Source organism: Schistocerca americana, chromosome 8, assembly GCF_021461395.2.
Source record: "Schistocerca americana isolate TAMUIC-IGC-003095 chromosome 8, iqSchAmer2.1, whole genome shotgun sequence".
Classification (NCBI taxonomy): Eukaryota; Metazoa; Arthropoda; class Insecta; order Orthoptera; family Acrididae; genus Schistocerca; species Schistocerca americana.
In genome coordinates, this window is record NC_060126.1 from 417174129 (window position 1) to 417195453 (window position 21325).

The 21325-nt window shown below is 43.3% G+C and overlaps 1 protein-coding gene and 1 pseudogene across 3 annotated transcripts in view; both read left to right on the top strand.

Annotated features, from left to right (window-relative positions):
• The window catches only part of LOC124546032 (mitogen-activated protein kinase-binding protein 1), a 922513-nt gene that overhangs the window by 679898 nt on the left and 221290 nt on the right, over window positions 1-21325 (top strand). The window lies entirely within an intron of this gene.
• LOC124546342 lies at window positions 20464-20581 on the top strand (annotated as a pseudogene).

The window sequence follows — 21325 nt, forward strand, 5'->3', positions numbered from 1 at the left end:
GTCCCATAGTGCTCAGAGCCGTTAGTAAAAGAATTCCAGTTTTCATCCTTACTAGCAATACTGAAACAAAATGAGCATTCGTTGTTCTTACGCGCGTCTATGGGTTTTCACGGAGTTTACCAGTGCGAATATACTGTCGCCAGAGCGCTGCGAGGTGTGCACGGAGACAAATGTGAAGTTACGTAAAACGTGATTCATATTTATAGTACTAGATGGGGCGTCCCAGGAGGAATGATCAATACCCACGGATATGACAGGAACGATCATTCGAAGCAAAAGAGTCTAGTAAACACGGACTGTAAAATGCTTGCCATAAGAGAATATGAGCACTTGTTCATCTTCCTTACCGTGATACACGTGTCATCTACTGAACAAATGCTCATAATCGTAAGGTATGCAGTTTAGAGCCCAGGATTGCTAGGCCGTTTTTTCTTTTGGTACATACTACCTTGTCCCAAAATATGGAAAGCAAAGAGACTACAGGAGAAGATATTGTTTCACAGTATGGAAGATATAGTAGTACTCATAGCGCTTCAGATACGCAATTTGCAGTTCATACTAGACTTTTTTGCTTCGAATAATCCTTCTTGTCACTCTGAATATTGACCAATCTCCTGGGACAGCCTGTATAACAGCATTAGCATCTCTTATTCCAAAACAAGTCCACTGATGCCCAACAAGCCATATTCCTTGTTATATACATTAGGAAAGTATAAATCTTACGAACGCTGTACCAGATCAAATAATTTCTAATAAGCATGTGTACGACACAGAATATGATGATGAAATAGAGCAACACATTCTAACACAATTTTTCCAAATGTGTTGCTCAATCCTGAAACTCCTTTCACAAAATTTGAATTCGTACACAGCTGTTAGTAACAGCGGTAGCTGAAACTTGAACCAGGCGTGTAAATTAGAAGATGATGATTTGTGGTTTACAAAGAGAGTAGAACGGAGTTTTTGGCTGACTGATCCATACGAATACATTACACGGTCTGATCGGAATAATTTTCTTCATTCACTGTGTGCCTCTGGAATCGTATTTACGTTGGTCACGATGACGGGAAAGGTGTGAATTCCATTGCCGACACACAGCCTACTCCACCCGAATGGCATCAATAGCCCATAACATTACCACTCGATGGATGTATCATCGGTAGGCACATGCTGCCTCTCAAATGAGGCACTGCGTAGAGACTTCGGATTTAGCCCAGGATACTCGCGCAAGATATGGTGGTGAGGAACCTTTCCTTCCCAGTCAAAAATTTCTACGAACTGTAGGATTGCAGCCAGCTACTTCCTATCGAGCCCCACCCCACTAGCATGAATAGCGCCCTTAGTTACGGCGGCAGATATAAAATTTCGAAATTAACCGGAACGCAACGACGGAATGAAGGGTGGAGACTTCAATGCGCGTGCTGAAGAGGAACTTGCACTTAGAATAGCCGATTCGGTGGTGTACACGGTCATCTTTGAATACTGACAACAATGCGGATGATCTCGTAGATTACACTGCCGTCTTCCCTCCAATATTTTTACATCGGCTACATTTGGGATAGTAAGCGTCTGACTATAAAAAGGAGAAAACTTGTATCATCGTACAAGTAGTGCACCTACCGGTAAGTTGTTGTCCCACTGCCAACAACTCGGATTACATACAGACAAAAGCTCAGCTGAACTCTCGTAAGTTCACGCTCTAACAAAATAACAGGAATGAGCCAAATTGGCATCAGCTAGATGACGGACTCTCCGCCAGAGTATGTCTGGGAAGGTAGGAAGAAAAGGAAATAGTTCTACATGCTCTTCAAAAGGTTTAAACGAAATAATAATAATAATAATAATAATAGTAGTAGTAATGGGACGAGGGAGGATGAAGAGAAGGGCTTCTCGTTCGCTCACGTAGACAGGATAATAATATCGTAATTTGAGAGTAACACGTGTGTTCAGACAGCTACGAAAATGAAATCGTATTTCACGAGCTGTAGTGTAGGCAAACAGCGAATGATAATTTCTATTCAGCTGTCCACCAACACACCGGCATGCCGACCACCAACTTCATTCCGATCCGATTCCAATTGTAAGTAGCTATTATGCGAAGCAGGTGTCGCACGTGGGACGACAGGACGCAAGCCACTTCTCGTTCTAGTTGCGTCCTCGGAAACAGTAGATCGGTCGAACCAAGCAGATCCGAGATCAGAAGGTCAGGCCCACTCAGTTGGCAGCCGTGCGTGGCGTTCTCAGATTTACGACGCTCGTGCGTTCCAGAGTGAAAAACCGAGATTACGGACCACGCACACACGTGGGCAGAGTACATATTCCAGTAGATATCCAACTCCCCATTGTCAAGAAAAGCTCCAGTTCATATTCGTATATGTTGCTGCTTACGTAGTATACCTGGCCTTCACAAAAGGACTACAAAGAAATAAAGTTCCGTTTTCATCTTTAGTTCCAATTGCAAATAATGTGCATACGCGTGGACTTGTATGACCCATCACTCAGATACAGACGTCATTGTTAGAGGCATTTTATTACATGTTGTTGTAGCGTTAAAGCAAATCCTTACGTAGACCACGTGTTGTGCGCAACAGGGCGGAAAAAACAGATGAAGGACATAAGCTCCCACTGCACACGGAAAAATAATTTCAAAATTAGTAACTCTTTAATCAAATCTTCGTACTACTTTTTGCAGATGAGACGCTGTCAAACCATAAACGGTTTCCGTTTGAATATCTACGTCATTTAAATATAAAATTCATTAAATACATGCTAATAACACATACGCAATCATCGTTTTTATTATCACTGCATGTGAGTTGAGGGGAAACGCGATAAAAATGCAGCATTTCTGCGGTGTGCTTTATGCCGCGAAAATAATTGTTTTCCGTGTTTTTGCAATGCATTCCACTCTGGCTCGTGAGAGACTGCGCTGTGGTACAAAAACAATGTTAACAATCCTAGTAAACAGTAGGTGATTTTCAATTTTTGCCCCAAAATTTGAATTTGTAATTTATTTTGATTTAAACAATCTTTATTAATAAACTTTTGTAAAAAGATGAGTAGTTGAGAATTTATAATTGCAGTGAAAACTAAAATTTCACATGTGACATGTAATTGGAAATAAGATGTTTTTCATAAAAATGTGATTAGATATTTGTTAAGTAGCATATATTTGATGAATTTCATGTTTAAATGGAGTAGGGCTTGTAAATCAGTGTCTTGTAAAAAAGTGTATGAAACGAGACTCAAACCAGTGATACCAATATCGAACGCTCCTGTTTCTTTTTTTATTTTTAATTACAAAAAATCAGACTGCCGTGTCGTCCCCTTGTGACTGTTCTAGGAGCGTGCGCTCTCTGAATTTTAACAATAATTCACGTAGTGGTGTAAATCGCCTCTCTGGTAAACGGAGGTGACAAAAGTCGTGGAATACTTCCTAATGAAGTGTCGGACCTCCTTTTTCCCGGCATAGAGCAGCAGCTCGACGTGACAGGGACTCAACAAGTCATTTTAAGTCCCCTGCAGAAATATGTAGCTATGCTGCCTTTATAGCTATCCATAACTGCGAAAGTGTTGCTGCTGCAGGATTTTGTGCACGAACTGAACTCTCGATTATATTCCATGAATGTTCTGTGGGATTCATGTCGGGCGATCTAAGTGGCCGAATCATTTGCTCAAATTGACCAGAATGTTGTTCTTCATACTAAACGCGAACAGTTGTGGTTCGGTGACATGACATCGTTGTTTGGTAACGGGAAGTCCATGAATGGTTGCAAATGGTCTCCAGTTAGCCAAACGTAACCATTTCCAGTCAGTGGACCACACGACTCAGTCCATTCCATGTAAACACATCCCACACTATAAGCTAGTACCAGCTTGCACAGTATCTTGTTGACTACTTGTGTCCATGGCTCCCTGGTGAGAGGTAATGCCTGAAATTTGGTTTCCTCGGCACATTATTGACACTGTGGATCTCGGATTGTTGAATTCCCTAACGATTTCCGAGATGGAATGCCTCTTGCGTCTAGCATCAGCTACCATTCCGCCTCCAAAGTCTGTTCATTCCCACCTTGCGACTATAATCACGTCGGAAATCGAACTTAAAACAAATGAATGCGAATGACAGTTTGGCCGATGCAGTGCGCTCTTATACCTTGTGTATGCGGTGCTACTGTCATCTGTATATGTGCATTTCACTACCACATGACTTTTGTCACATCAGTGGAGGGTCTGACATCGGGATTGGATGGGCATCTCTGTGACGCATTCGTGCTTCCCAAACGAAACCACGACGCAGCGCTCCGCTTTTCTTTGGACTTTGAATCTTCTCTATTGCGCCCAACAGTCCCATCTGGTAACGCCTCCTCGTCTGATGAACGGTACTCGAGTATCGGACAAACGAAGGCTTTGCTACCCTACCTCTTTCGTGCGTAGACTATGTGTGGACTACGCACCATGAGGACTCTTCCCCGTGAATTTGAGTCTGACGTCTACCTTCGTCATACTTTTATGTGGTCATTGCAGTTTATATCTTTCCTTTCGTATAAACTCCGAACAGTCCTCTGAAAGCCCAACGGTACCGACCGACCACCGTATCATCCTCATCGATAGGCATCACCGGATGCGTATCTAGAGAGGGGCATGTGATCAGCAGTGCGCCCTCCCGGCCATTGTCAGTTTTCGTGATCGGAGCCGCTTCTTCGTAATCAAATATCTCCTCAATTGGCCTCACAACGGCTAAGTGAGTGTACCCTGCTTGCCAACAACGCTAGACAGACCCGAACGGTCACGTATCCGAGTGTTAGTGAAGCCCGACAGCGGTTGACTTCCATGATTTGAAGGGAACCAGTGTTATCACAGCAGCAAGGCCGCTGGCTCCTTACTTTTACTCCCAGGTGTTCAGTTTGACGTGACTGATTCCAGTGATTGTGTGACAATCGTACAATAGAACAGTAACGGATCATTCTGCTTGTTTTGCCCAGTGTGTTACATTTGTCTGCCTCGAGCGTCAACTGATAATCTCTGTACCTCTCTCTGTGCAACTTTATCGTCCATCATCATCATCGTCATCATCATCTGTATGATAAATTTACGACCTTGAATTGATGAATTGTAACGGAAGTGGTAGCTCCTTATGGTCCATGCATCCTGAAGACGAGACTGCTCGCTCTCTGTTCCATTTGTACCGCACAGCAAAAGCCCTTCGTGATAGGAGGTGGTTGTGGGCTAAGAAGCATCCAAGGGGGACAGCAGACGACGCCCATACTAATAAGGCGACTGCCATTGTGCCCAGTGTTCGGCATTCCTCGCTGTAGCTCTGTCGGTAACGGTCCGCGTTGTTGCCACAACCCTGCCCTGTAAAAAGACAGCTGAGTCGCTGCTGATGCGACTCTTAGCAACTAAAGTAATGGTCACTGAGAAATACGCCGTCGCCTGCGGTGTTAACAAAACACCGAGTGGCGAAGTCAGCTGGTGGAAGTGTTAGAGGAAACTACAGCAGAAGGTAGGAAATGGAAACTGTAATTATTTAGTGTAATACCTCGACACGTTACGTAGGAAAACTAAAGTTAATCAAGAGTCAAACAAAAAGATAACGCACATGTTGGACAGTTGGAAGGTTTAAAAAGAAAAACGTTTTGGTCGGCTACCGGGCCTGTTCGTATTGTTATTGTACGGAATGAATCTAGGGGGCAAAGTTCAAGCGTAAATGAAATGTAATTAATTTAGGTTAAGGGATAGACACGCCGAGCAATGGGGACAATGACTGTGGACAAGGGGTTAACAATTCGCTGATTTTGAGGATGAGCACTCGCACCTGCAAACGCTGCAAAGGCCTTTCGTGCCTGCTTGTAAATAATTAACCAATCACGTCGCGGGTGTGTCAGTGACATCAATAATCTATAGATTGTGCCGAGTATAGAGTTATAAATTTCTAAGTATGATACACACAGCGTTACTGGTTTGTTCTTCCTACTTATCCGCATTAACCTACATTTTTCCACATTGAGAGCTAGCTGCCATTCATCACACTAACTGGAAATTTTGTCTGAGTCGTCTTGTATCTTCCTTCGACACGCTACCGTACACCACGGCATCATAAGCAACAATTGCAGATTGCTGCTCACCCTGTCTACCAAATCATTTATGGATACAGAAAACAACAACAGTGGCCCTATCACACTTCACTGGGGCACTCCTGACAATACCCTTGTCTCTGATGAACACCCGTCATCGAGGACAACATACTCGGTTTTATTATTTAAGAAGTCTTCGATCCACTCACATGTCTGGAAACCTATTCCACGTGCTCGTACCTTCGTTAACAGCCTGCAATGAGGCATCGCGTCAGATGTTTTCCGGAAATCCAGAAATATGGAATCTGCCTGTTGCCCTTCATCCGTAGTTCTCAGTATACCATGTAAGAAAAGGGCAAGCTGAGTTTTACAGGAGCGATGCTTTCTAAAATCATGCTGATTCGTGGACATAAGCAAGCTTCTTAGATTCAAGAAAGTTTATTATATTCGATCTGAGAATTCAATTCGGTCTTGGCGATTTATCTTCTCTCTCTCTCTCTCTCTCTCTCTCTCTCTCTCTCTCTCTCCCCCCCCCCCCTCCCCTTCTTCTTCAAATCTTTCAGTTGTTTATCTACACCAGGTATGCTTATTTCTATGTTGTCCATTCGGAAATCTGCCCGATGGTAAAATGACGCTGTTTTTGTGCGGTTATCCTGTATGAACGATTTCTTGAACGTGAAATTTAAAACTTCCGCTTCTGTTGTGCTATCTTCCACTGCCATATCAGACTGGTCAAAAAGGGACTGAATAGAAGCCTTATACCTGCTTAGCGATTTTACATACGAGCAGAATTTTCTTGGGTTCTCTGCCAGATCTTTTGCTAAGATGTGACTGTGGTATGGTAGTTGTATGCTTTGGGCATAGATCTTTTCACAGACGCGCGAATCTCTACTAATCTTCGCATGTTGTCATTTATGCGTTCCCGTTTGGATCGAAAGTGCAACAGCCTCTGCTTCCTCAGCATCTTTATCAACTTGGCACATCACTATCCAGACCACGATTTACAATCTGCTTAAACTTTGCCCATAATTCCATTACATCCATCTTACTGTCGCTAAGTGATGCCAATACACTGTGTAAGTAAGATTCTAATAACTGCTTATCGAATGGATGATTACAAATTGTATTTAATGCAGCGAGGTAATCATTTGTGATTGGCCTCCCTACTTTGGCACCATGGCCTAATTTAATTGCAATATCACTGCTCATGCTAATTATGGCGAAATCTAATTGCTAATCATTTCATCAGTAGTCTGTGTGCACTGCCGCTCTTCTTTGTAATAGTGTAGCATTTGTATGTGGAGCATGATGGCCGTATTTGGGTACTAAGTCATATACTCTAACACAATTCGAGCATGCTTACACCTAAGCAGTTTATTCTTACATATATAATATACTGTCGTAAATGCCGTGCAATGACACCGGTTGTTGTGTGCATTCACTTGCAGTCATCTTCGTAAAGTGCGATTCTCCTGTCATCTTCGTTTAAAAGTGGGTGCTGCAACTGTAGATACAAATTGGTGTGATTACATGATGCGGATAGGTTAGCGTCCTTGTTTGTCATTTGACTTACCGCTGGTGTCCATCTCATGTTTCATAACATACTATAAATGCGAATGTTAAAAATTGTAGATAATTCAATTACAGTTACTCACTGCTCGGTTTTTGGAGTACAGACGAGATTGTAGGCTCACTGCCCTTCTAGATACTGCTCTTCATATCTTTTGCATACAACGTAATTTTGTGGCTCTTGGCCGGCGCCGTTTGCCACTGAATTGACAGGTTACATTAGCGTCCGTCTCGGGGACTGCCTATCTCTTAACGAGTTTTCCCACTCCACTGGCTATTTTTTTGGGCCAGATGAACCCCATTCATACCGACTGCCAGTTCCTTACCTGTGAAAGCTTTCAGTATCCTATTTCTACAGGAAGCAAAAATAAAACATGAAACACAGAATATATTCCTCCTGGCAAAATGTAATAATCATCTACGACTAACTTGAGAAATCATGCAGAACCCACATGGGTGTGTGTAGCTGAAGACTGTAGCCGCTGTGGCCGAGCGTTTCTAGGCGCTTCAGACCGGAACCGCTCTGCTGCTACGGTCGCAGGTTCCAATCCTGCCTCGGGCATGGATGTGTGTGATGTCCTTAGGTTAGTAAGGTTTAAGTAGTTCTAAGTCTAGGGGACTGATGACCTCAGATGTTAAGTCCCATAGTGCTTAGAGCCATTTGAACCATTTGAAGACTGTAATACAGTGGAAAATGTAGAGGGCTTCAACCAGGTATAGATTTCCAATGGACGAGGATGCAGCACCCGCCGTTCATGTAGATTCCGCAGTATGCGAGCCATTTTGTTTGCTGAACCGATTGATTTAAGTTCATCAGGGAACCAACTCCGTTAAGGAATAATTACCCTCTATCGTCCTTCCGAAATATTGGAGGATGCCTGTGGCAGGTTGAAGCTCGAGTCGGCCCGGTACGTGTTCGGATAGCTCAGTTGGTTGTGTAGCGTCACCGAAATGCAGCTGTTCGCGTAGTAAACCGGTCCTGCAACATAGTTTTGACGTAAATAATCAGCACACCGTATAGACCACCAAGAGAGGAAAATGATCTTGCAATGGTGGAGTGTGCTTCAAACCAGGCGATGCACTTTCAGAGCGATATAGTGAATTAAGTAAAGCGGTCATCAATTGGAATATTGTTTTGTGCACCGCAGTGCTTTACTAGGGCTGCGCCTGTTGGAGATGGTATGCCTTCTTCTCAACGCTGAACTGACTTCCCAGCCAGTTATATGGGGACTGACAGTTAAACACCGATTCCAAACCACAGTGCAGTTCGAGATTTTTCATATCAAGAAACATTTCCACAGGCGAACCCCCACTTACAGTGATTTGTCTTACTAAATGTACGTACCTCCACACCATTGCTTTACGCTAACAACAGGATGTAAGTCATCAGCCAGCAGATCTCTATATTATTGGCCTGGAAGGGGAAGAAATGTCGGAAGTACAAGCGATGCCATTTTAGATCGTGTAAACGTTCTCCAGATGATACCACCACGTGCCTGGCCTGCTCGCTGCTGGAAACTAGGAGCAATCGCTTCATGTGCTGTCACCGACGTGTACCAGCGTTTTCCGCAACTCAGTAGTCCTATCTGCTTTACTTAGTGCTTATAATATACAATTATGGCATTCCCGAGATAACCTCGGCATCATCTTCTAAATCGCAGGACGAATCTGTACTGCGAGCAATGACGGCGTTGCCAACTGTTTGCTGGTCGCAGATAAGCCTCCGTGTGAGCTCGAATGTCACTATTTTTATCCTCATGGTGTTTTCTTGATATATACTTAGGAGGAAGCGATATACTGGTTAACTCTGGGAATGTACCTTCTCGAAATGTTGACAGCGAAGCGCACCAGTAGTCGTAATTGAACAACATACAAGTTGTTCTGCACTAAATAAAAAATTGTATGTCATACGGAGCCCTGGGTGTACCCACAATTCTAGTCTCATCACTCTCTCCTCCTCCTCCCCCTCCTCATCCACCCCTACCGTCCTCAGATACCCCTTTTCCACCCGCTTCCCTTAATTTGAGGCTAGTGGGTATCGTTCCAGTCCGTAAAGATTCGCCAGTAGGGATATGCATAGATGTTCAGCAGGAAATAATCATGCGGTACAATATGCCGTCTACACTGGGGATGGAACCTCAAATATCGTATTCTTTCTTCTTCTGTAGTGGTCAATCCAAGGATTGGTTTGCAACAGCTACAATGGCAGCTTGTCTCCATTCTGTGCGTCTTTCAGCTTTTCTCTTCATTTCTTTGTAGGTGTTACATCCCACATCTTTCACGATTTGATCCATGTACCTCAGTCGTGGTCTTCCTCTTGGTCTTTTTCCCTCGACATATCCCTCTATGATTGTGTTCAGGAGTCCTTTATGTCTTAATAGATGGCCTGTAAATTGCACTCTTCTTTTAACAATGAAACTCCAGAAGCTTCTCTTCTCACCTGCTCTTTCCAGAACCACTTCGTTTGTGACCTTGTCGATACATTTTATTTTGAGCATGCGTCTATAGCACCACATTTCAAAAGAATTTAGCTTCTGGTCTTCCTCTGTCCCGAGAGTCCATGTTTCACACCCATAGCATGCCACACTCCACATATATGATTTCAAAAATCTTTTCCTGATTTCAAGGCTGATGCTCTTAGACGTTAATATGTTTTTCTTCTTGTTAAAAGCAGCCTTTGCTTGAGCTATTCTACTTCTCACTTCTGCCTTGCTCCTTCCATCCCTGGTAATATTACTGCCCAGATAAGTAAATTTATCAACTTGTTCAAGCAGTTCACTGCCTACATGAACTTGGACTTTCACTTGACCTTCTTTGTCGCATGCCATTACTTTTGTTTTCGCTTTATTAATTCTCATATTATATTCTTCACCCATAACGTTATCCATTCTATTCAGTAGGACTACAAGATCTTCTTCACTTTCAGCCAGGACAGCTATATCATCGGCATATCTTATCATATCTATTCGTTGGCCATGAATTACTACACTTGTCTGTGAATTTTCCCTTACTTTTTTCAGCGCCTCTTCAATGTATACGTTAAAGATAACAGGGGATAGTGCGCAACCTTGTCGGACACCTTTCCGTATCTGCACCTCTTTTTGTTTTGTCCGTCCACGGATAACTGCTGTCTCGGTTTTGTACAGGTTCCATATCATTTTTCTATCTTTATGGTCTATTCCTACTTTTTTGAGTACCTCAAACATCTTATCCCATTTAACGTTATCAAAGGCTTTCTCTACATCTACGAAAGCTGTGTATGTTTTCAGGTTCTTATCTAGTCGTTTCTCTATTATTAGTTTTAGAGCAAATATTGCTTCTCTGGTTCCTCTATCTTTCCGGAATCCAAACTGGTCTTCGGAGAGTGTAGCTTCGACTTTTTGTTCTATGCGTTTTAGGATAAATGAGGTTAATATTTTAGAGGCGTGAGTAACTAGGCTGAGCGTCCTATAATTTTCACATCTTGTAGCATTTGCCTTTTTTTGGAATGGGGATCATAATGTTTTTCTCAAAGTCAGTAGGAATTTTACCCTGCTCGTACATGTTGAAAACAAGATTATACAACTCCTGATTCAGTTTTGCTCCTCCAGATTTCAGAAGTTCGGCTGGGATATTGTCTATACCAGGCGATTTGTTGTTTTTCAATTTTTTCAGAGCTAGTTCAAACTCTTCCTTTAATATAGGTTCACCTATGTTGTGTGCATCTACTTCTGTTTCCTGTTCCATGATGTTTTCAGACAGGTCTGGTCCGCTGTACATTTTTCCTATATATTGTTTCCATCTTCTTGCAACTTCATCATCGTCATCCAACATATTGCTATTTTCATCCATCACAGCCCTACACTTGTTTCTTCTGTCTCCAAAGCAATGTCTCACACATTTATAGGCCTTGTCGATATTTCCCTAGCTCATGTTGTCCTCAACTGAAATACAGAGATCATCAAGGTATTTTTCTCTTGCTTGTTTTGCCTCTCTGTTGATTCTGTTTTTCAGACTCTTGTATTTCTCTTGGTCTTCCTTCTTCACAGAATTTTTTAATTTCCTTCTTTCTTCCATCATATTTAGTAGGTCATTAGTGATCCGTTCCTTCCTTTTCTCTGTCCTTTCTTTTCTTATTACTTCTTCTGCTGCTTCTAAAATACCAGTTTTTATTTTTTCCCAGCTGCTTTGGATGTCATTGCAGCCCTGTGTATTTGTTTTCTTGTCTGTTTCTAGTTGATAGTGCTTCAGTGTATTTTCGTTTTTCAGGTTTGTCAAATCCCATTTACATGTACTTCTTTTTTTTAATGTTCTTGAATTTTAGTTCAGTCGTCATCATAACGAGTATGTGGTCACTTTCCACATCACAGCCTGGATATTATCTGCTGTCCGTAACTTGGTTTTTAAATCTTTGCTTCACTAATATGAAGTCAATTTGATACCTGTTAATGTCACCAGGCATTTTCCAAGTATATCTTCTTCTTGGATGATGATTAAATAAGGTATTTGTAATGCAAAGTTTATTTCTTTGGCAGAATTGTAAAAGTTTCTCCCCTCTTTCATTTCTTAATCCTAATCCAAAATTCCCTGCCACATAGAATCGTATTCTATATAACAGAATATCGACGCACTAAAGATTTACATCGATGGTTAATCGAATGAAAAATATCGATATTGTGATATATCGGCATCAAAATGTTATTTTTAAAATTTAGGTTAATTATGATTGCACGAGTTATTTATAATTGTGATGAGTTAATTTAATGATTCAATAAATCAAATTTAATTATACATTATTTTACTTGTAAATAGAGAAATCTCAGGAAAAAATAAAAAGGTTATACTACAGCGTATGGAAACATAGCCTACACCACTCAACGTACAGATAATTTAAATGTAAAAATTATCATTTCCACAACTTACTTTCTAAAGAAATTAAAATTAATTAATTTGCTGCCCTATTCTCTGCTTTTAATCTGCTTATTAGAACAGAAATCACAGCACCAGCTCTTGAAAATAGTATTGATGCTGGAACTGAAGTCATGGTAACAGATAATTAATTCCTAGCTATCTGATAAAGATTAGACAAGGTTGAGATATTTCTCTCCATATTGCGAATGAGTTGTCTCCTAACTGTCCAGTGGTTGATATTTTGTAAATATATTGATAATTCATCAGATATATAATAATAAATGCCTAGAGTCATTCTCTTTTTTAGGTTCCACATTTCCATTATTTCTGCCGACCTTATTTTCGAGTGAGGGAAGGTTATGAAAATACACAACTAACAACGGTTAAATTTTTTCCAAAAACTTCAAAATAAAAAACTGGAGGTGCAGTTATTATGTTGTAAATATTTCAATATTAAGAAGAGAGTATTGTGTGTTACATGATGATAATATTATCCGATTATATCGCCACAGAATATCGATGTGAGCAATACATCGGCTTGCGAGATATTGTTTAAAAATATCGCGTAATCGATTATATATCTATATTTAGATATATCGCTCTCCGCGATCCCAACCCTAATCTACACACAGTAGCGCTGGTGTTCCTGAATAACAGAACTGTTACTAGTTTGTTTATGTCAATCATTTAATGGAAGTGAGTTCATATTTTTACGTGGTATCCGCTGTGACTATACAGTTTGAACCCGATAAATTTCTGAGGTTTTTCGGAGATATTAAGGGTGTTTTGGTATGAGTGACTCGTGGTCTCCGGTGGTCCGCTATACATTGAAGAACCAATGAAACCGGTACACCTGCCTAATATCATGTAGGGTCTCCGCGAGCACGCAGAAGTGCCGCAACACCACTGCCAAGGACTCGACTAATGTATGAAGTAGTGCTGGAGGCAGATGAAACCATGAATCTTGCAAGGCCGCCCATAAATCCTAAGAGTACGGGGGGGGGGGGGGGGGGGGGGGAGAGATCTCTTCTGAACAGCACGTTGCAACGCATCCCAGATATGCTCAGTAATGTTCATGTCTGGGGAGTTTGGAGGCCAGGAGAAGTGTTTAAACTCAGAAGAGTGTTCCTGAAGTCACGCTTTAGCAGTTCTGAACGTGTGGGGTGTCGCATTGTCCCGCTGGAATTGCCGAAGTCGTCGAAATGCACAATGGACATGCATGGATGCAGGTGCTTAGGCATGATGCTTACGTACATGTCACATGTCATAGTCGTATCTAGACGCTATCAGGGGTCCCATATCACTCTAACTGCACCCGCCCCACGTCATTACAGAGCCTCCACCAGCTTGAGCAGTCTCCTGCTTACATGCAGGGTCTATGGATTCATGAGGTTGCCTCCATACCCGGACACGTCCGTCCTTTCGATACAATTTGAAACGAGGCAACATGTTTCCATTCATCAGCAGTCCAGTGTCGGTTTGACGGGCCCAGGCAAGGCTTTAAGCTTAGTGTCGTGCAGTGGTCAAGGGTACACGAGTGGGCATTCGGCTCCAAAAGCCCATATCGATGATGTTTCGTTTAATGGTTCGCCTTCTGACACTTGGCGGCGCAGCATTTAAATCTGAAGGAATTTGCGAAAGGGTTGCATTTCTGTCACGTCGAACGATTCTCTTCAGTCGTCGTTCGTCCCGTTCTTGCAGGATCTTTTTCCGGCCGCAGGGATGTCGGAGATTTGATGTTTTACAGGATTCTTGATATTCATGGTACAATCGTGTAATGGTCATACGGGAAATCCCCACTTCATCGCTACCTCGGAGATGCTGTGTCCCATCGCTCGTGCGGTGACTATAACGCCACGGTGAAATTCACTTAAATCTTAATAATCTGCCATTGCAGCAGCAGTAACCGATCTAACAACTGCTCCGAAACTTGTTGTCTTATATAGGCGATGCCGACCGCAGCGCCGTTTTCGGCCTTTTTACATATCTCTGTACTTGAAGAAGCCTGCCTATACCAGTTTCTTTGGCGGTTCAGTATGGAAAAATAAAGTAGTTATGACTTATTCGGTTTAATACTCCAATTAATTTAATACTCCAATATGTCACATGATCTGACCATGATGAAAAGTTCTGACGTTTCGTGTGCGAGTCACAAGGTTTGACACCACCACTGAAGATTAAGTCACTACCTCTTAGTTGAACGAGGACTCGCAGAAGCAGTTCTCCTTCAGATTGTCAACAGGGTGTTGACTTTATGGCACCAGCGTGCTTTTTCCTCAGTCCTTTGCCAGATGAGATGAGAGCACAGCGAAGTTCCCACTGGCTGGTGGCAACGCTGTGCGTGTTCCCGCGTCACGTCACGTCACTGCACGGCGCTGATGTAACAGTACCTCGCGCCTGCGCCGCCTGGCCAACCGGCGTGGCTTCCTGTGCATGTACGCCCGGGCCTTGGCCAGCTGCCGCCGTTCAGGCACCTGCTGTGCCGCGGCGACCAACTGGCGCCGTGGGCTAGCCAAGGGGAGTAGACAGCGCGACAGTACACAACGCTGTACTGGCAGACTGGCTCGTGGAAATCATTTTCCATGCAGAAATCACTGGTGTTAGATATTATAGAAATGGAAGAGATTGTAGATTAAGATGAAACAGGAGATATGATACTGCGTGAAGAGTTTGACAGAGCACTGAAAGACCCGAGTCGAAACAAGGTCTCGGGAGTAGACAACATTCCATTAGAACTACTGACAGCTTTGGGAGAGCCAGGCCTAACAAAACTCTACCATCTGGTGAGCACGATGTATGAGACAGGCGAAATACCCTCAGACTTCAAGAAGAATATAATAATTCCAATCCCAAAGAAAGCAGGTGTTGGCAGATGCGAAAATTACCGAACTATCAGTTTAATAAGCCACGGCTGCAAAATACTAACACGAATTCTTTACAGACGAATGGAAAAACTAGTAGAAGCCGACCTTGGGGAAGATCAGTTTGGATTCCGTAGAAATGTTGGAACACGGGAGGCAATACTGACCCTACGACTTATCTTAGAAAAAAGATTAAGGAAAGACAAACCTACGTTCCTAGCATTTGCAGACTTAGAGAAAGCTTTTGACAATGTTGAGAGGAATACTCTCTTTCGAATTCTGAAGGTGGCAGGGGTAAAATACAGGGAGCGAAAGGCTATTTACAAATTGTACAGAAACCAGATGGCATTTATAAGAATGAAGGGGCGTGAAGGGGAAGCATTGGTTGGGAAGGGAGTGAGACAGGGTTGTAGCCTTAAGAAATAAAAACTTTGAGGTTCGCCGATGACATTGTAATTCTGTCAGAGACAGCAAAGGACCTGGAATAGCAGCAGAACGGAATGGACAGTGTCTTGAAAGGAAGGTATAAGATGAACATCAACAAAAGCAAAACGAGGATAATGAAATGTAGTCGAATTAAGTCGGGTGATGCTGAGGGAATTAGGTTAGGAAATGAGACACTAAAAGTAGTAAAGGAGTTTTGCTATTTGGGGAGCAAAATAACTGATGATGGTCGAAGTAGAGAGGATGTAAAATGTAGACTGGCAATGGGAAGGAAAGCGTTTCTGAAGAAGAGAAATTTGTTAACATCGAATATAGATTTAAGTGTCAGGAAGTCGTTTCTGAAAGTATTTCTAACGAGTGTAGCCATGTATGGGAGTGGAACATGGACGATTAATAGTAGAATACCAGACAAGAAGAGAATAGAAGCTTTCGAAATGTGGTGCTACAGAAGAATGTTGAAGATTAGATGGGTAGATCACATAACTAATGAGGAGGTATTGAATAGAATTGGAGAGAAGAGAAATTTGTGTCACAGCTTGACTAGAAGAAGGGATCGGTTGGTAGGGCATGTTCTGAGGCATCAAGGGATCACAAATTTAGTATTGGAGGGCAGCGTGGAGGGTAAAAATCGTAGAGGGAGACCAAGAGATGAATACACTAAACAGATTCAGAAGGATGTAGGTTGTAGTAGGTACTGGGAGATGAAGAACCTTGCACAGGATAGAGTAGCATGGAGAGCTGCATCAAAGCAATCTCTGGACTGAAGATCACAAAAACAACAGCTTTACATGGCTTGTGAGAACGAAGTTATTCGCGGCGTTATTCTTGTATAGAAAGGATAACCATTAAGTTTTTGTTATCACCTACAAGAATTAAGCAATCGCTATCAAACTTTGTGATGAAGGTGATCCTCTACTAATACTCTGCGACAAGAAAAGCGATTATCATGACGGAATTATCCCAAGGGGACGGAAATCGCTGGCTGGATGTGGTGTACAAATGTCAAATGTGTGTGAAATCTTATGGGACTTGACTGCTAAGGTCATCAGTCCCTGAGCTTACACACTACTTAACCTAAATTATCCTAAGGACAAACACGCACCCATGCCCGAGGGAGGACTCGAACCTCTGCCGGGATCAGCCGCACAGTCCATGACTGCAGCGCCCTAGACTTCTCGGCTAATCCCGCGCGGCGATGTGGTGTACATGTACAGTCAGATGACTGCAATTTCAGAAAAAATGGATCATTTATTAACGAGAAAGAGCTTCACAAACTGAGCAAGTCAGTTACGGGTTGGTCCACTTCTGGCCCTTGTGCGAGCAGTTATTCGGCTTGTTACTGATTAATAGAGTTGTTGTATTTTCTCCTGAGGGACGTCGTGCCAAATTCTGTCCCAATGGCGCGTTGGATCGTCAAAATCCCGAGCTGGTTCGAGGGCCCTGCCCATAATGCTCCAAACATCCTCAATTGGTGATTGATCCGGCCAAGGTAGGGTTTGGCAAACGCGAAGACGAGCGCTAGAATCTCTCACAGTGTGCGGGCGGGCTTTATCTTGAGGAAAAGTAAGCTCAGGATGGCATACTATGAAGGGCAACAAAACGAGGTGTAGAATATCGTTGACGTACCGCTGTGCTTGAAGGGTGCCACCGATGAAAAGCAGTGTGTCCTATGAAATGATACTACACTCCAGACCATCACTCCTGATTGTTGGGCCGTATGGTGGGTGAAAGTCAGGTTGGTATCCCACGGCTGTCCGGAGCGTCTCCAGACACGTCCTCACTGGCCATCGGGGCTCTGCTCGAAGCGGGACTCACCACTGAAGACAATTTTACTCCAGTCAGTGAGCTTCCAGAGCGAAGACTTGGGTGGAGAAGCCTCGGACTGCAGTGGGATACCAACCAGACTGTCGCCCGTCATACTGCCTGGTAATCAGGAGTGGCGGCCTGGGGTGCTATTCTTTTTATAGCATGAGATCTGTCATTGTCGTTCGCGGCACCGTTACAGCGCAACGGCACGTCGACGATAGTCTACGCCCCGTTTTGTTGATGTTCGTGGCAAGGCAACCTGGGTTTAAATTTCTGCATGATAAAGCCCGCCCTCAGACGGTGCTTCCCAACTACTTTGGCCAGTAAGGTTGCCGGATCACTTACCAACTAAGAACATTTGGAACAATGTGGGCAGGGCCCCTCTAACGATCTCGGGAATTTTGAAAATCTAACGCGTCAGTTGGACAGAATTTGTCCCAGGAGGACATCTGACAACTCCAGATCAATACCGAGCCGAATAACTTAATTGCGTAAGGGCCAGAGTTGGACCATCGCGTTATTGACTTTCGTCTGCACATGTAAATCACGTTTTCCGATTTCCATCCCATTTGGCTAGTCACTTCATGGCGCGTCGGTTTTTCTCTTTCTTTTTATATAGACGGTATTCACACTGCAGTGTGACATGTTTTTCCCAACGATTGATAATATATCTAAGACCTTGGTCGTGAAGTATGGATTTTGGTTTTTCAAGAAAAGCTTCACCTCAAAAATCAGCTCCTTGTCATTCTGGAAATAAGTGCCAGGCAAAGGCTTATTCATCTGAGGAAAGAGGAAGAAGTCATTGGGTGCCGTGACAGGAGAATACGAGGGTGAAGCAAACTTTGATACCCCAAAGAAGCAGTGTGTCTGAGTATCTTGTGCGAACTGAGATGGGGCATTGTCGTGGAGCAAAAGCACCCTCCTTCGACAATTTCCTGCAAAGCTTCGTCCTGACAGCCTCCTGTAATTCCGGTAATATTCTTCTGTAACGCTTTGCCTCCTCACGAGCATAATCTCTTAGCACCATTCCCAAAAAAATATTGAGATAGAGTTGTCAGGTGTCGTGTCCGGCATTTCGGTCGTATCCGGTCAGAGACATTCAAGTCTGGCCTGTCCGGTGTTTTGCCGGCGTGTGTGGCCGTGCAGTTCTAGGCGCTTCAGTCTGGAACCGCGCTACCGGTACGGTCGCAGGTTCTAATCCTGCCTCGGGCCTGGGTGTGTGTGATGTCCTTAGGTTAGTTAGGTTTAAGTAGTTCTAAGTTCTAGGGGACTGATGACCTCAGAAGTTAAGTCCCATAGTGCTCAGAGCCATTTTTTTGTCCGGTGTTTTAGGCTTTTTAATAGCAGAAAATGGACAACTATGGCCCGTCCCAGCCTAATGATGTAAACACGAGGTATGAGTAATAGGGAGATACACTATAAGGGTATACTCTTACGTCTTATGTCTGTGTCCTATGTTTTCTTCGTAGGGTGTACGAGCTTAATCAAGCACCATCCCAAAGTCTCTACGCGCAGAGTGAGCGAGACAAAATAGGGAGTGCCAATGAGCCGCTGCCCACCCACTACGCCATTTCATCCAACTTTGCAAAAGGGTACTTTAAAATTTCAGAATATCTCTAATGTTTCATTACGTATGTATATAATTGGAAGCTTTTATTGTGTTGATGCAGTCAGACTAATGCATTTTTTTGGCTTCTTATCTTGTTTAGTTATCTTATTTTGTAATGGAATCAGACCAGTGTCCTGTTTCTATCATTATGTGCAATAATTGTAACTGGTGAAATGGGCTTCACCTGAAACCAAATAATAGCTACAAAAACCGCACGCGACAGCTTTCGTATTATGAGTGAGCGACAGACCTTATTGTTTATTTTGTAAAACGAAGAAGTTTTAGTTTATTTTGAAATATGATTATCTTAGGAAGAAGTTTCAGCACTGAGAGTTGCTATCGTAATGCCAAATTTTAAGGCTGTTTACTCATTATTATTTTTTTAGTTTAAGCTCATTTAAGGCTGATCTCACAAAAAGGAGTATAACTGCTTGTTAATAATCGACTCAAAAATACCCACACTATTTCTGTGTAAAATGGGTAGTCCGGCTCGTAAAACAAATTGGCCGGCAATATATAACACGGAACTCAGTTTTTCTATTTCTGGACCTGGCAACCTATTATCGTTGAATTTTCGACTGTTTGGAAGTGGTTTTCTATAGGGCACCTTGTTCTAAAGCAAAATATTGTGTGCGGAGGTAGCAAAAGGAAGCCGACGACTTACAGCGCTGCGGGACATCTGTGGAAATAGTTTGTAAGCCGTTAATGAGACGTCGGCCAAGTTCGCAGACACTCCTAGCTTCTCGTGGCCCCGACGGGTCAGCCAGTGACGCCTTGCGCAAGCCACTGCGACCAGGACGCGGTGTCCTTCGGTGGACTGCTGCGCTTCGCGTGCGCGTAGGAAGTAGAGACTTGTTGGCGCCGCCAGGTCGGCAACGTGCGCTGCAGACGTGGCTTGCAAGAGCTCAGGAGCACAGCTGTAGCCGCTGAGGCGCAGTTCATGCGATCGCAACAGCGTCAAGCCAGCTGCGTTCTGCCCATCGGTAATCTCTCTCGTAAAAAATAAACACTTAAATTTGCTTTTGGATGTGAGAATGCTACGCGAAAGTTAAAAAGGGAGTATGAGCTACCACTAATTTTCTTGAAATTCCTGTGGCTTCAGTTATTTCCGCAATTTCTGTTTTGTTACGTTATCTTCCGATTTGTTCGTTTGTTCAAGGATGTACACTAGAAATGCATGCACACATTATCTCATATCTAACATATTTTCAGCAACGGCCTTGCCGCAGTGGAGACACCGGTTCCCGTCAGATCACCGCAGTTAAGCGCTATCGGGCATGGCCGGCACTTGGATGGGTGACCATCCGGGCTGCCATGCACTGTTGCCATTTTGCGGTGTGCACTCAGGCTCGTGATGCCAGTTGAGGAGCTACTCGAATGGCAGCGACTCTGTCAAAGAAAACCATCATAACGACCGGGAGAGCGGTGTGCTGACCACACGCCCTCCCTATCCTCATCTGAGGATGATAAGGCGGTCGGAGGGGGAAAACGAATACATTGATATAGCAATTATTAATACTCGTTCTAAGACTTTTCACAGTAAAAGTCAGCTGAAGTAAAGGTTCAAATGGCTCTGAGCACTATGCGATTTAACTGCTGAGGTCATCAGTCGCCTAGAACTTAGAACTAATTAAACCTAACTAACCTAAGGACATCACACACATCCATGCCCGAGGCAGGATTCGAACCTGCGATCGTAGCGGTCGCTCGGCTCCAGACTGTAGCGCCTAGAACCGCACGGCCCCTCCGGCCGGCCAAACGTAAAGGCATAGGCACTGGTACTACACAGTTAAAGCCAAATATTATGTTCATCTCCCTCCGTACCTAAACGCGCGCTAGTTTGATAGTTGGGCCGGATGCGATGGCTTTTTAAAATTAAAACTCACCTTTCGCCGTGACTGAATTACACCCAAACTTTCGCATATTGTGTCAATTCTGCACTTTCATCACCACTTTTCATTCCATAATCATCCGTAACACCATACACATGGATTACACGGCATAAGCACAAGTCAGCCACACGGCACAGATTCATGCTAGACACTGCGTTAACAGGACAGAGGAAAACAACG